The sequence below is a fragment of the Furipterus horrens genome, unplaced genomic scaffold (genome assembly GCF_987537825.1).
Source record: "Furipterus horrens unplaced genomic scaffold, mFurHor1.1.pri manual_scaffold_3, whole genome shotgun sequence".
NCBI classification, from domain to species: Eukaryota; Metazoa; Chordata; class Mammalia; order Chiroptera; family Furipteridae; genus Furipterus; species Furipterus horrens.
The window spans coordinates 94,912,478-94,925,780 of NW_028327173.1; the positions used below are offsets into that span (position 1 = coordinate 94,912,478).

General features: G+C 45.4%; 1 protein-coding gene across 2 annotated transcripts in view; it reads left to right on the forward strand.

Annotated features, from left to right (window-relative positions):
• Window positions 1–13,303, forward strand: part of SLC22A23 (solute carrier family 22 member 23) — a 192,026-nt gene that overhangs the window by 140,574 nt on the left and 38,149 nt on the right. The window lies entirely within an intron of this gene.

Genomic DNA, 13,303 nt, shown 5'->3' on the forward strand with positions numbered 1-13,303 from the left:
CCCGAAGGCCCTGCCACTTGGCCCCTCTGCCAGCCTTTCTAAAAGCGACTTGCTTCCACCCCCAGGAGGACACAGCTGAAGCATGTGACTTGGACCCCCCTATCTTCAAACTTTCCCCTAATTTCAGCCTGTGTTTTGTGAGGGAATGCTCCTCTCTCTTTTTTAATTTCTTTTTTTTAACATCTCATTTTGGGAAACATTCAAACATACACAGAGTATGTAGTGGAGTGGAATGAGCCCCCATGCCCTTCCCCAGCTCTGACCGGGTGCCCGCCCTCAGTGAGGTTTCACACCGCTTGCTGGATTATTTTGATGTGATTTTCATGACTGGATTTGCAAAGGGAGGATCCTTGTGTTGGGAGAGAAAACATGGAGACACTCAAGGACTGACTTAGAAAAGCAACCTCATCTCCTCTGGACCAGGGATAGGCAGACTCAGGCCCTGGGCCCACTACACTGGTAAAGTGGCAGCAGCAGAGGCTCTGTGGCCTATAAAACCAGAAATATTTACTCATTCATCTTTTGTAGAGAAGGTTTGTTCACCCCTGTTCTAGACAAGTTTCATAGGGCTTTTAGGGCACTGTGTAACCTTTACGTTTCTAAGCTTTTGGCTTGCTGACTTTAGGAAAAAAGAAACAACTAAGCATACTCATCTGGGAGTATGACCTGTGTAACTAGATTTTTTTTAAAGCTCCCAGGGGATTAATGTGTAGCCAGAGTTGAAAACCACCGCTCTTAGATGTTTAGCAAAAAACAGGAGTGTTCTACTCTTGTTGTAAATAACTCTCCTCTTTCTTTCCCTTCTGCCCCATCCCCCCCTCACGCCAACACTTACTTCCCCCATAAGTACAAGGTACTGTCATGCAGATTATAATACTGTACTGTATTTCTATTACCTCCTCACTCATGGAAACCAAATGTCTGGCACAAAGTCAGTAAGTTGTGTCTAAGCTTTGGTCACTGGAGTGGGAGGGCCCTGCTGGGCTTTCTTCTCTAAGGTGTCAGGGGGGCAAAGAACATACCTACCTTTTCACTTCATGGTGCTGGGCCCACCCCACCAGGGTTGTCACTCCCCTGGCAGAGAAAAATCAATGAGCGAGGGTGCAGGTGCCTTTTCCTCAAGAGCCTGGCCCTTGCTTACTCTGTCATTAGAGCCTCAGCAGCAGTGAGGAGGTAGCAATAATGGATGAGAAGGCCACCTGCAGGGGAGGGCCCCCATCCCAGTAGCTACCCCAGATGCTCTCCCCTCGCCAGCAGCTCTGCCAGGCTTCTCAGCCTAGGCTCGGCTGGACATGACAGCCTCCTGCAGGGGCCACGTAGAATTCAGACATCCCACTCCCTCCAGCAGGATCTTAAAGGCAATGAATGAAATGGTACCCCCAGAAGAGGAGAGATTGGGCAGCTCCCTGTTTTATCTATCTGAGGAAGCCCTTCCTGTTCCCACATGTGTCTGGAGCTGGGCTGGAGTTGTTTAGGAATTTGGGGCATTTATTTACTTAACAAATGTTTATGTAGTATTTACTCTATGCCAGCCACAAAATGCTAGCCCTAGGCAAATAGCAGACCATTCAGTCTTCCTGTTTACCACCCCGTTGTACAGATGACAAAAACAGGCCACCCAGCTGGCCCTTAAGCTCACCCTACTCTTCCAGCACACCATGCTGTCTCCCCACCTTCCCTCAGCGTCTGCTTCCATCCCTTGTCTCTGGACTCCAGGGACACTGTCCTGAGAGGATCCCCATTGCCCTAGAGCAGTGGTTCTCAACCTTCCTAATGCTGCAACCCTTTAATACAGTTCCTCATGTTGTGGTGACCCCCAACCATAAAATTATTTTCGTTGCTACTTCATAACTGTAATTTTGCTATTGTTATGAATCATAATGTAAATATCTGATATGTAGGATGTATTTTCATTGTTAAAAATTTAACATAATTAAAGCATAGTGATTAATCACAAAAACAATATGTAATTATATATGTGTTTTCCAATGGTCTTAGGTGACCCCTGTGAAAGGGTCATTTGACCCCCAAAATGGTCAAGACCCACAGGTTGAGAACTGCTGCCCTAGACGATTCTCTGTGTGGTCTGGCATCCTCCCACCTACCTCCTCTCACTTCCTGGCCTCCACATAGCCCAAGGGCATAATTTCTGCCTGCTGGCCCCTGGGGGGTTGGGGGCTAGGGGAGGGCACAGCCTGTTGGAGACTTATATTCCTTTAAGGGCAGACAGGGTCGTCTCCATTACCCGCACGCTCTGAGTCTCAGCCTAGGTTCTGTTCCAACCTGTCCCAGGTAGGAGGACATCTGATGGGGAGAAATGGCAGAGAAAGGTTTCGTGGAGCAGGTCTGGCATCCTGTCCCATGTTGCAAAGGGCTAGGGGTTTTATTTGTCTATTCTTTTTAACTTAAATTTAAAAAATATATCAGGGTTTAGGGACTTCCAGCCAAGAAGGAGGCGTAAACAGGCACGCTGTGTCTCCCTCCACAGCTAAGAAGGAATACAGCTACCTCAAAGCTAGAAAAAACCAGAAGTTCCAGTAAATCAAACTACATGGAAGTCCAGCAAACAAAGATATAAAGAAGAAATACTCATCCAGACAGCAGGGACAGAGCTGGGGCAGAGAGGACTCAGTGTGGTGGCAGCAGCAGTGGTGGCGGCAGCAGCAGGCCAGCAGAAAACGCAGTCACGTGGTTTAAAAATAAGGAGGAACACCTGGGGAGCATTCCCAGCTCCTCACTGGACCTCGCAGCTCACGGTCCCAGCACCGGGGAAAATCAAGCCTCATTGCTTCTGACTGTGCAGAGCAGTGGGGGTTGGGGTGGAGGCTGAAACTGCTGGTCTCTCAGCAGAGTCCGCTTGTTTAAAGGGCCCCACTGCCCTAGAATATCCGCAGACCCTCCCACTCTGGGAACGACGGCCTGGGCAGCAGCTAGAGGGACGACAGATAATGCTTGAATATGGCAAACACATAAGAGAAGAAGTAAAGACTATGCTAAGTGAAATGAAGGAAAATCCACACAAAACGAATGGTGAAGGGAAGGAAACCGGGGTTCAAATCAATGATTTGAAACATAAGGAAGAGCAAAACAGTCAATCAGTGCAGAATGAGGAAGCAAGAATTGAAAAAAATGAGGAAAACTTTCCAAACTTTGCGAAGGAGATGGACATACAGGTCCAGGAAGCACAGAGGGTCCCAGGCGATCTGGACCCAGAGGGGACCACACCAGGACACATCATGACTGAGATGCCAAAGGTGAAAGATAAAGACAGAGTCCTAGGGTCATCAAGAGAGAGGTGGAGAGTTGCCTACAGGGGGGTGCCTACAGGACTATCAGCTGATTTCTCAGAGGACACTTTGCAGGCAGGAAGGGACTTGCAAGAAGTATTCCATGTGATGAAAGGCAACCTGCAACCAGAATTACTCTATCCAGCAAAGCTATCATTTGGAATGGAAGGGCAGATGAAGTGCTTCCCAGACAAGATGAAGTTAAGGAGCTCATCATCACCAAGCCATTATTATATGAAATGTCAAAGGGACTTATTTAAGAAAAAGAAGATCAAAACTATGAACACTAAAATGACAACAAACTCACAAATATCAGCAAATGGATCTAAAAAATAAAAACAAAATCCAAGTAAGCAAACTAGAATAGGAACAGAATCATAGGTATGGGGATCATTTGGAGGTTTATCAGCTGGGACTGGGGAGGGGGAGAAATGGGGAAATGGTGCAGGGACTAAGAAGCATAATCAGTTGGTACAAAATAGACAGGGTGATGTTAAGAATAGTATAGAAAAGGGTGAAGCCAAAGAACTTATATACACGACCCATGGACGTGAACTAAGCAGGGTGGGATTGCTGGAGGGAAGGAGAGTACTGGGCAGAGGGGAGCAAAGGGGAAAAAAATTGGGACTACTGTAACAACATAATCAATAAAATATACTTAAATATATATATATATATATATATATATATATCAGTGTTTAATGATAGACAAGTTAAGATGTTCATTTATTTAAATACATCATAAAACCTAAAAAAAGTTATTTGAAACATATAATTGTAAAAACAAAACTTTGTAGTGAAAAGAGTATCCAGGAATCTTTGATAAGTAAAATGTATGTGTGGACAGACAAATGTATGGACATCCCGGTGCACTGACACCATATAATCACAGTTCCGGCTCCACAGTCTGGGGGAGACCTGCTTTACTCACATGTGTTACCTGCTGTGATCATAATCATTATTGTTTTTTATTTATATTATTATTTAAGGAATTTGGCACATGTCTAGCCTACAGCAAGTGCTCACTAATATTAGCTGCTGTTGTTACTATGATTATATCACCTCTTAACATGTATAGAAGCCTGGGTGTACTGCGACAGGTGAAAGAAATCAGTGGTGAGAGACGTATTCCACTTTTCCGACTATAGTTGAAAGGCTCCATAACAATCATTGGCTTTTAAAAGCTACTGAGATGCCTCCCCTTTTTTACTGTATTCTAATCCCCACCCTCCTGCCATCTTCTGCATTAAGAAGCTGGTTGCTCCTGAAGGCTTTTTATTTGACAGGATGAAGTGGGCTGTTGCAGGGAGGCAGTGAGCTACAGCAGCAGCCAGCAGGACCAGCTGTTGGTGACAAAATATTAAAAGTCACTTGCTTTCCTTTAATGAGCAAGTATTCATTTTGTACACCCAGGGTGCCCAGCAGTGTGCTTCATACTTTGGAGAACCCTCTAGCAGTACATTAACAAGGATCATAAACTGAACTTGTGACACAAGGTCACCGAGATGCAGGGTCTTTAGTTAGAAGCAGTAATGACGAAGGGGTGGAAATTGGCCAGAAGGGTCTTCTGGTCCCATTGGTGGGCTAGACTGACAGGGACCCTCCAAACACACACACACATGCTGGATAAGATATTACATTAGCCAAATACAACATACACTTTGTGCTGAGCTCCAGTGCAAGAAGGGGACTTCCCAGGGCACAGACTGAGCAAAGCGGTCAAGCAGGAGTGGACACAGGCAGCCCACAGGGCATCTGAACCAGAAAAAGAAGTTTGGGCTTTAACACCTGCACAGGGGGCTGGAGCTAAGATCTCAGGCCCCTTATGCACTTAGAATTGAGCACCTTGAATGAAGCTAGACGTTACAACTGTCAGTGATAAGAGAACTAGACAACCTCCCCACAGAGACTCAACTCCAAAGCTGACGGACTACCTCGGATTGAGTGCAGAAGAAGTTCATCCTTAAGACACTACAGCCTTGAAGTCTTTACCACACATTGCTGTTTGTTCTAAATTCTAAACCCTCTCTAAGGCTGAGGCATTAATATAAGAACCAGTGAGTTCCTTGGACCCTCAAGGTCAAAAATGAAACCTCCCATGGAGAATCACTGGGGCCAGGTACTCTAGACTCACATGGAAGAAAATTTTCACCAAGGATGAGCTCACAGGCAAAATTCACAGAGCACATGGGTATCTGTCATGAGGCCAAAAACTCTAAACTGAGGAATTTGCATCCCAGGAACTATAGAAAATAGAGCAATCCGAAAGATAAGTTAATTCAGCTGATTTATTGAGTAGTTCTCACTCCCCCACACCAAATGCTATTCTAGATACTGCACATTCATATGAGTAGATCCCCATGTTACTGAACCCAACCTGTGATGGGGCAGGGCGGCAGCAGCGAGGGGAGTCCTACCATACCAGGCAAATCTTCAAAGATGGAGTCTGGTGGGAAAAAAGAAATCTTTTATTTACTGGCAACTTTCTGCCTAAAATATCTGGGTAACAAAAGTAAGGGGAAAGAAAAGGTCAGAGTATGACATCAAAAATAGCTATTTAAATATTTATCTTTACACCAACTACATAGGTTCAAGAACTGAAAATAACACAAGAACAAAAATCTGTTAACAGTGCTATTATCACCAAGATCTTTGGAAATAATGGCAAGACACCCAAAGAAAAATCACCCTGTCACCCTCTGCTAGCTCAGTTCAAGGTTGAGCCAGGAACCTCTTCTCCCTCCCAAAAGTATCATAAATGTAGATGGCTTAGCTGGTCTCCAGTTGTTGTTCAACATCAGGCATCTTTCAGAGGCTGTGCTCCCAAGCCTCCACTCATAGGCCGCTGGTAACCATTGACATGCCCCCGCTAGAGGTGGGAAAAAAACAACTGACTTTTTGCTTTCCAGCATGCTCCATTCAAAAGTCCTCTCCCAGAACCTCACACATGCCAAAGCCAATGGGAGTGTCCAGCCTTCCAGCCAATGAAGGCCAGCATTGGCCATGTTTGCCTTTGCTCCCTTTTGGCCATCATGGTAGCAAGGGGGCAAGGTCTGCAGTCTCACAAGTGCAGATCAAACCCCTCCCCCATTTCTGGGGGGTATGTCCCCCCATTACACCCACTCACTTGAAACCTACCTTGCAGTGGAGGAGGTGGGAATGGGAGGGAGCCCACTGACTCTAAAGCCATGAATAAGCAAATAGCACAGCTGCAAATAACCAGCACATGAAGAAAATGAACTACAGCAGTGAGGTAGACAGGAGGTGAGGGTGGTCAGGAAAGGCTCTTTGAAGAAGCGGCATTCCAGCTGAGACCTAAATGATCAGAAAGAGGAAGTCACACAAAGTTCTTGGCAGAAAAGCATTCCAGATAAATGGGAGCAACCAGAGCCAAAGTGGCTTCCACGTGGCTTTTTCTGGAAGAAGAAGCAGAAGGCCAGTGTGTCTGGAACATGAGGGACAAGGTCGGGGCAAAAGATAAGCTCAGACACAGGTGGGTCAGACCGTATGGTGCCTGGAGCCTAAAGGGTTTATTCTAAAAGCACGAGGACACATGGAGGCTTACACAGGGTGGGAATATGCTCTGATGCGCACTCTGAGATCTTACTGCTGCTGCGTGGCAAATGGTTGTGTGGGCGGGGGGGATTGGTGAGAGCTGGGGCAAAGAGGGTGGGCAGCATGGTCACTGGAAGAGGTCTGATTCCAGGCATGCTTTGTGAAGGCTTGCTGGTGGATCTACTGTGGCACATGGGGAAAGAGACAGCAATAACTCGTGTCTGGCCAGTTTGTAGAGATGGGGGACTGAAGATCCCTGAAACATAGAGGCCCATCTAGGAAATGGAGCATGAAGTCCTGTCCTGAGGGTAGAGTTGCAAGGATGACAGAAATGAGACTACTGGCTAAGTGAGAGCTTTGAAAGGGGAGGTGTTTGATCTTGGGATCAGTGGGGAACCATTGTAAAGAGCTCAGAGACTTGACTGAAACTATAGCCTGTTTGAAATTTTAGGATTTATTGGTATCCAGGTATGGTGAGGCCAACAGAGCAGGAGACGACAGGCGTTGGGGAGATAGTTTGTTACTCAGTCCCAGGAGGAGGATGCACCCCATCATGGGGCCACAGGGGGCACCAGGTCAGTCAGGAGGCAGAGGGAAGGAGGGAAATGTGGGCAACAGACTTCATTGTGGTTTTGAGCAGGTAAGGCAGGGTAACAAGCTTGGCATAAGCTAGTTTGAATAATTTCAGTGGGCTCCGGGGCAAAGCGGCTGTCCCCTAGCTGTCTGGTACCTGGTCCTGGGGTGACTGGTGCAGGGGAATAGTGGCCAGAGTGTGAGAGCCCCATAAAGGAGGTGGTGGGGATATGGGGTCTGGATCGGTTGGTGTGTATTTGAAAGGTGCGCTTGCAAGTTAGTTGTTTACTATATCTAGGAATTGGCTGACCCTGAGAGGGGCACTCCTCCCTCCCAGAAATATCAGAAAACATAGGAAATAAATCAGCATGATTAATGTGTACCCTTACAGCAGCTACAGGGTAACAGAATGCTCTGGAATTTTGTGAATCTGGGGCTGGAGAAGCCAGCCAGAAAGAGGTGGCAGCAGCAGAGGTCTGATATGTCCCTGAGGACTGGAGAGGAGTTTGGACCAGGGGTGTAGTGAGTACTGGTGGATTCTGGTGATGGGAGGACATGATGCCCCAGCAAGTGGGGCTGAGGTGGAGATTGACATCACTGAATGAGCTGCCTGGGGCTACTCCTACCTCCTGGTCCAGGCAAAACCAGCTGCTGTTTTCCTAAGGGCTGTAGGTAAAGGAAGAGTTTCAGAAGCTGAGTGGCACCAGAGAACAGAAGGATATGCTTCTTGGATGTTGGTACTTCAATATACTTTACAGAGTCAAATTTAGGCATGTCATCATGAAGCACAAACAGAAGAGAGAATACTTGTATTTTCTACCTGAATGTAAGTGCTGTCAGAGATAGTGGGTGATTCCACTGACAGGTGCCAAGCCTGAGATCCAGGCAGCCTTTGACCTCAGAACACTGGGGCCAGATAGGAATGCTCACTTACTCACTTTGCTTGGTAATTTATCATCACTTAAGAAAGAGCAGCAGAACTTCAGTGCTAATGTAGAAGGAAGTCATACTGACCAATTATTTTTCTGGCATAAATGTGGAATTCTTCCAGGGTTGCAGAAAACAAATTGAGGGGAGGGGGTGCGGATACAAAAGGAAGGGCGAATCTAAGAGTAACTCTGATTTGATATGCTGGGAACTGGTAGGTGATAACAGAATGCAAGAGGAGGGGCTGGCTTGAAGCTGCCTTCTAATTGTACAAATTGTACAAAAGGTGTTCCAGGTGGCTGCAGCCTGCTCCAGGCCACATGGCTCAGTGACACACCTCCCCATCCAGGAGATCTCACACAGTGCACAGCCTGGCTCCCTGCATTTGGAGGTCCAGGTCTGTGTTGCTCGAACATCTAGGAAAACTGTGGGATGGAAAATCAGGAAGGTAATACATGGAACAGGTGAAGAAGGCTGCCAACATGGTGTCTGCCTAAAGATTTTTTTGTGTGTGGAAACACGGAAAGTAGGAATCCTAAGAGATGATGCAGAAGTTGGTGGCACTTTCCCAAAATGTGAGTGCGCACCATCACCATACCTTAAAATATAAATTAAGGGAGCTGAGTACATATGATTCTTGGTGAAAACAAGTATGTGCACAACTGCTCTGGGCCCAGCATGTGCTGGGAGACAGTCATGACGCCAATTCAGTAAGGTCCCCAATCAGGGCTTTCATCGCAACATGAGAGTGTCCACCCTTCTTCAGGCAGTGTTTGCTGGGTGCCAGGGTCATTGTAAACATGGCAGACACTGCCCTGTCTCATGGAGCATCTTGGTGAGGTGCTGATGTACTGTAACGTTTGCTGATGTGAGCATGCCTTAAATGTCAGGGACACACTTTTCCTGAGATCAACTACAAGGCTCTATGTGTGAAGCTCTATTTGTGGGCTAGATAGGAACAGGTGGTCAATGGAATTATTCTATTTTTTAGCAGGGGAAACCAGGGCACCAAAAATCTTCCCCAAAACACTCAGAAGTGTGAGGAAGTCACTGAAAACTGGTTTTTGAATGTCAGTGGTTCTCAGAGTGCAGCCTCTCTGCCAGCATCATCATCACCACCCGGGAAATTGTTAAAAACACAAAGTCAGAGTGTCTGGGCATGGGGCCCAGAGGTCTGGTTTAAGAAGCCCCCAGGGCATGTTGATCCATACTCAAGTTCAAGAAGTGCTGTCCCTAACCATTCTGCATACACCTGAAACAAATACAAAATAATAATGAATGTAAACTGGAATTGAAAAAAATTTTTAATATTTTATCTTAAATTTCCACTGCTATTGTTTTTCATTTTTTTAAAATTTATTTTATTTTTCAATTATGATTTTTATTCTCAGAGGACATAATAAAAAGATATAATTCCCTCAAAAATAAAATAAAAATAAATTTTAAAAAAAGAAGTGCTGTCCTATGCCAGGCTACCCATCATAGGAGGAAAAGGCAGATCCCCTTGATGTGGGAAAGGGACCTGGCACACTTTGAAGATAGATGTTGTTAAGGAGGCATGAAAGGAGATCAGAGTCAGCTATGGAACACACACTTCTGGTGAGAAGAGATTTCTTGTTTCTGTAGGAAAATGAAACAGATGCCGTCCTTGAAGGTCAAGGAGATATCATGCAGGACCTGATGCTTAGTTCAGTTCCACTGCAGAGAACGAAGCTGTCTTGATTGTCCCAGACAGCAGAAGTCATAGAAACTCCTGGACTGATGTAAGAAGGCACGAAAATCTCAGCACTGGATCTAACCATTTTATCCATTCTATGAGAACATAAACCTATATGCATGTACATTTTGGAGTCTAAAATCATGGCCCATGACCTTGTTTACCTGTCCGCTGCACAGGCAGCAATGGAGAGCCTTTGGGCAGTTGTCACTCTCAGATGTGCCCCTCCGCCCCTGCAGGGGAGCATTGGCTGCAGTTTTCCTTCACATTCTCCAGAACTTTTAACCAAGGACTTAGTTAGGAAGGAACTCATCGTGGATGCTCCTAAGGTGTGCTTTGTATAAACTGCTTGGAGAAAGAACAGTGGACATGGAGATTGGTGAAGAAGTATTAACCACACTTGGTTCAGCTGGAATTTTATTCTGACAAGACCAAAGTGCTGTTGGCAGTCATGATGATCATCTAGAGCATCTGGAAAGCAATAATAAGACGATAACAAACCATATGGGAAATAACAAGAAAATTAGAGAACGATCAAGCTGCACCATGCAACAATGGAGAGTAAGTACTAGTATCAATTCTCCAAGTGGAAGGGAAACCTGGAAACAGAGGAAATTAGAGTGTGCTGTGCAAGAAATAAGTAACACAATTAATACCCTTAGGGAAAAAGTATGCGCTACAAGGAATTTAATTTTTAATAATTTTTAGAAAAAGCCAGCATAAAACATTGAAATAACCTCAGATTAGATAAATATCTGGGGGAAAATATTGCTAACAATATCAATAAGTCCTAAATACCACTGGTTCTTCATCAGAAATATTTTGGCCAGAATAATACTGATTTTTAACATTTCTTTAGAGTTTGCTAGATCAGGTGCTACTAAGAACTTTCTATAACTTAACACTAATCCTCTCATCGACCCTCTGGAGTAGGTACTGGGGTGACCTCCAGTGTGGATGGAGATACTGAGACACTGATTGTTTGCCATCCCAGGGCTGGTATGTGCCACTACAGTCCAATCGCCAGCAGATGAGTTCAGAGCCAGAATGAGGACCACCAGCCTGTCAGCTGAGGTCACATGTGCAGTGAGTGGTGCCCCAGGGATCTGACTGAAATGCTGGATGGAGGAAAGACCCTGGGCCACCAAGAACAGTATGTGTGCGACACAGGGCCAAGCTTCTCACTCAGAAGAAATGTTCTCTTCCAGTTCCCCCTTTTTATTTAGTCCATATGATTTAACATTACAAAAACACTTCTGAAAATCATTGGGGTATCACTACCTTCCTTAATGGGGGCTAAATAAAAATTTAAGTGGATGAATTAATTTTCTTCCTGTCATCATTGAAATGATCTTACAAGCCCCTTTAAAATTACATATATATGACCCTGGCCTGATGGGTCAGTTGGTTGGAGCATTGTCCAGAACACCAAGAGATTGGAGGTTCTATTCCCGGTCAGAAGCATATTCCTACATTGAGGGTTTGGTCTTCGGCCAGGTCCTGTACAGGCGGCAACTGATCTTTCTCACATTGATGTTTCTCTCTCTCTCTCTCTCCCCTTCCTCTCTTTCTAAAAATAAATAAGAATATCCTTCGGTGAGGATTAAAAGTTTGTTTAAATTATCAGGCTTTTTTCTTGCCTACACACTTGAGGGACACAACAGCTTCCTCCATCAAAAATGGTTTTATTTTAAAAAGGGGCAGAGTACCACATTATGCCAACTCTGTTCCAGATAAAGTGGGGCGGTGAGGTTCCCATACACCAGAGGGGAATGGGAATTCAGTTATACAGATAGCTAAGTCACATAGGAAAATGTTTTCCACAGAGGAAACTGGAAGCGGGGGGTCATAAAAAGCATGTATATAGTCTGTGGGAACCTGAATAAATCTGCAATAATTATTTGTTAGGTTATCAGATAGTTAATTTTGGGAGCCTTAAAGGAAACTTAAAGCAAATTTTAAAAATTTTAAATTTTATTTGTCTAAAGATTATCTAGGTGGGGTAATGCTGAACAAAGGCAAAGCATATAAATAAAATGGTGGCCAACACTTTATTCACAGCTATTGAATGAGCAGCTAACAGGGAGATAAAAATGTTCTCTAAGTTGGTGTTTTGGAATTTGCTGATGACATGGAATTTTAGGGAGCCCTCAGGCAAGAGGCTGCCCAAATTTCAAGTTCTGAATATACAGAGATTCTGTAAGATAATAGGAACCCTGTGGTCAGCAAGACTGCTTTCTGGTAGAAGCAGAGAAAGGCCTGTGCTGTGCCAGAGGGTGTAGCCTCCGCTCTAAAGGCCAGTGTGACTGACTCCAGTGCCTCCAACATTGGAGCTGGGGGTTGCTTACCGCCAGTGGGAGGGTCACTGAGCCCTGCAACCAGGCTGACCTCAGGAGCCAGGGAGAGTGCCTGCTGGTGTGTTTTGTGGGAGTGGTGGGGTTGAGCTGTTGGCAGCTGGCAGAAGTCAGGAAAATGGCCCTCTGGTAACAGGTGGCTAGTGATACCGGCTAAGCAGTTGCCGCCAGCAGCTGGCAAAAGTCCAGGTGGGTGGAGAAAGACAGACAGACCAGGGGCCCAGCACCCATCAGTTGGTCTTAGGGACTCTGGCAAAGCACACATCCAGTGTCACAAGAAGTGGGAATCCCAAATAGGAATCAGGATGGCCTCACTCAGCTGTTGGGATCTGGTCACAAGCTGTGGCTGTTTCTGTAGGAATTGGGTAAGGTAAGCATGGCAAAGGTAAGAGGCTGCTTTCCAGAGCCAGGTGTGAGGTCAGAGCAGACCAGCAGAGCCACCAGGATGATGAGTCAGTGAGTGTGTGGCCTCTGTGGGCTCTTCTGTCTCCTTCGGGGGCATAAAATTGGAGCAGGCAGGTCAGGAGAGTCTGCGTCTGGGGAAAAGGACTGACTGGACTCCTTAAATAAGCTGCTAATGTAGAGGCACCAATAAAATTCCATTTAGAAGAAGAAGCAACGTAAGCCCTTTCTTTGTTCCTTCTGCCGAGGTATCTCCTCAAATTGTTTTTCAATACCACATTTTTTTTATCATTTGCAAAAATGCCAGATTAATTTCCCCTACAGCGTTACATTTTCAGTGGTCCATGTGCTCTATACTTTCTGAGGCCTGATCATTGTACATGGTAAAAGCACAAGGATAAAGAGCCCAAGGAGGAAGAAAGTGGAAAAACTAACCCAGCTACAGAATATTTCCTGGTGAATTCATAGTATTCATCTGGTTGCAACAT